Consider the following 3,588-nt stretch of genomic DNA (forward strand, 5'->3'; position numbering starts at 1 on the left):
ATATAATCTGCTCTTGAGTCCCCTTGACAATTTTTTTCCCTTTCACCTATTCCTGCGTGAAAGGCCCATAAAAACAAGGGAAATTAAAACTCTTTAGAACTCATTTCAGCCATGATGGCTACAAAACCCTCAACAATGACTAGGAAGCTGGTGTGCCCTGACTGATGCTTGTTGTGTTAATCATTGTCTGTTACCTAGTGCTCTGTTTGTAGTATCCATCTGTTACTGCCTATATCATTCTGAGATTGCAAGCTCTTTGGGCAACATTACATTGCTCTTTTTTATTATACGCTTGCTCCTAGCACTTTTGGGCTGGGCATTACCACAATACAAATATTAATTATAATGAATAAATTAAATCACTATCCAGAGGAAAGAGCGAAACAAATTGATCCCTTACTGCCTTCCAGTGCAGAAAGAAAACAGAATGAAAGACACAAGTATTCTCTCCTTATCTTTCTGGTATAGTCATCATAGACATTGCTTGTAACAATAGCAAGTTAAAAAAGTCCAAACAGCAGCATGTTTTTTTAAGTCGACAGAATCCTTCTAAGCTGAATCTTGAATTTAGCAGAGATAAGACGTGCAAGCAAAAAGGTTTTCTCACTTGATCAACAAAAGTATTATTGCAATGACTTCAAGGAAATTTGCACAGAAAAAATTATGTTGCTGTTTTGTAGCTCTTAATATTACTTTGTGGCTTTGTAGCAATTGCTGCCTCGCCTGAGATCTGCCAGTAGAGCTTATTATATTCATCAGGAAGGCAATTGGTGCAGAACATTAAGCAGTCTGCAGTCCACTTACAATAACAATATCAGCTGCTCACTATACTAGATAGAGAGCTAGTGATAGATAATACAGCCTTGAGAGACAGGACGGTCTGCTACCTGTCAAATCCTATACATCTGAGTAAAACAACGTAGCTGGGTTGGCTCAGCTGTTTTGAGCAGAGATGATGCATATAGTCTTAACAAGAACATCCCTGGATGATGAAGCAAGCTCTAAGATTCACATTAAAAAATAATGAAGGGAAATCATTCTTGCAGCCATTTTGGACACCAGATTCTTTCTAAATGGTGCAGAAATATCAACATGGAGGTTCCCAGCTCCCTGTCGGGAGCACAGCAGCTGCCAGGGCTCTCGGCTCCCTGCCAGGAGCATGGATGCAGCCAGGCTCCCGGCGGGGAGCTAGGAGTGGGACGCCTGGCAGGCCAGCCCAGCTTGGAGCGGGGAGCCCCGGGGGCAGCCGGGCCCTAGCTGGAGTCCCCCATCCGCCCCTGGTGACAGCCCGGCTCAAGCCCGGAGCTGTGAAATTGGCAAGCATGGACAGCCAATAGTGATGTAAGTAACTCACATTGTCTACACAGCTGTGTGCCATTTCCCCACACTTACACAGGTTCAAGTGGAATCCGGTGGAAAATGAAGGAGTCAAAGGGCCAGTGCAGGTACATAAAGTCCTCAGTAGAGCTGGGCAAAATTTTTGGACAAATAGTTTATTCAATTAAAAAAAATTAGTTTTGATTGATCCAAAACTATTTGTGAATTTGACATGAGGTAGAGGAGGAGAAGGTGCCCCCCCACCTTATAACCATTAGCCCATTGGTTAAGGCACTGGGGTGAAAAAGGAGAGGTAGTACCTCTGAAAGTCAGTGCAGTTACACTCTGAATGGTTCTCTTTCATTGCTCTTCACTTCACACCTAGCTCTCACCTGTGGCTCCAAGTAGTTGCTAATATGCAGCAGTAGCCATATCCTGGGACACTGCTTCAACAGGTGGCCTAAACCAGGTAGAGATTAGCCATGAGGGGAAACATCTATCCCAAGGATACTAAGGCCTAGTCTACGCTTAAAATGTAAGTTGACCTCACTACATCGCTCAGGGCTATGAAAAATTAGATCAGCCTAACCCCACTGTGGACACTACTAGGTTGACTGAAGAAGATTTTTCCATTGACCTAACTACTGCCTTTCAAGGGGGTGGATGTACTACAGCAACAGAAAAACCCTTTCAGTTGCTGAAGTAAGTATCTACTTTATAGCAATGTAGCTGCTGCTGTATTGCTTGTAGTATAGTCATATCCTAAGTCTCTTTTGGCAGACCAGGCAGAGGAGACCTTTTGGACCAATAGCTAGAAAGGCACTGAAATTATGTATAATTGAATACGTAAGGCTTGACGAGGCACAAAAGACGTCAACGGCAATCCACTACAGCTAATGAAGTTCAGAATGGTTGTTTTATGTCACCACTGGTCTTCAACTTCAGCAGATGACAGAGTGAGATTGCCCCAGTGCAATGGTCTTCTCACTTAAAAAATCTTATGCACAGGTACTAATGTATCATTAAGGGAACCTACCTGGAATGTGAAAGACTCAGGTTTGAATTCCCACTGCAGAAGAGACACCAAAAGTTCTGAAAAATTTCTGATTCAGTTTGGCCTGAACCATTTTTTTTTGCGGGGGAGGGGTGAGGAAGAACTGCCTCCAAACAAAAAAAAAATTAGTTATTGGCACAAATGTAGTCCCCAGCAGATTCAAGTTCTGCACAGATCTTACAAGGCACTAGAAGGGTTTTGGTACCAGAGGTTTTTTATTTTTTTGTCTATTCAAGAAGGGGTGAAAACCTCTCTCTCGCTCTCACACACACACACATACACACAAATAAGTACATAAAAGGAAATTAATTTTCCTCTTCCCTTAGGGTTTTCTGCCAGAACCTGCCTATATTAATCATCCACCATTTGAAGAAAAAAAGTTGCTTTCTAAGAAGTACTGTTCCTCTGTTTATGAAAACATCTATAACCTACAGCTATTAAGGAGATAGAAAGAGGGTGCTTATCGTAGGGTGTGAGTATAAATATGTAAGTTGTTAATGTAGTATTTATCAGCTTTCATCCTGAAGAATCCCAAAGTGTTTGTTAGTCTATATACATAGATACTTCATCCACTTCTAGGGCAAAGAAGTAACAGCCTCCCAATCTGGAAGATTTGTGCTGAAGTTGTATTGTCCCTTGATTCTACAAAAACACCAGAAAGAACAGGCAGCAACCCAGACTACTGGCAGCGGCAATCTGTTCTATTAGGAGAGTGTGAGCCACTGCTGAAGAAGGAATAACAGTCTCTCTCCCCGCCCCCAGTTCTTAAGTTACTGTGGGTAGGTTCAGAGTCATTCCTGAAACCCCACAATAACTTCAGTTGGATCTGGTGCAGATGGGTAACATTAGCATTACAGTAATGCCTCATGGCCCCGCAATCAGAATCAGGAACCTCTATATTAAAAGCAATACAAATACATACAAAAACATGATTCCTGCCCAAAGAAAGAGGTAGATGATAGAGACAGTCAATCTGAAATCTTTTCAGTGGAAGACATAGCAGCCTCTCCTGGATGTACCCCTATGACAGGGCGTAGGGGAGGCGGTGTGGTTCCCCGCCACCCTGGAGAGAGACAAGCTCTGCCGGACACCAGAGTGGGCGGAGCCAGAACACTCCAAGCCTGCACTCCCAGAGGGTCAGGTGCCAGACAAGAAGTATAAGAGCCCAACCCCAGAGCTCACTCAGGAGGCAGCTGCTGGAGAGGCCAGACGCCTCC

Source organism: Mauremys reevesii, linkage group 9 (genome assembly GCF_016161935.1).
Source record: "Mauremys reevesii isolate NIE-2019 linkage group 9, ASM1616193v1, whole genome shotgun sequence".
In the NCBI taxonomy this organism is placed as follows: domain Eukaryota; kingdom Metazoa; phylum Chordata; order Testudines; family Geoemydidae; genus Mauremys; species Mauremys reevesii.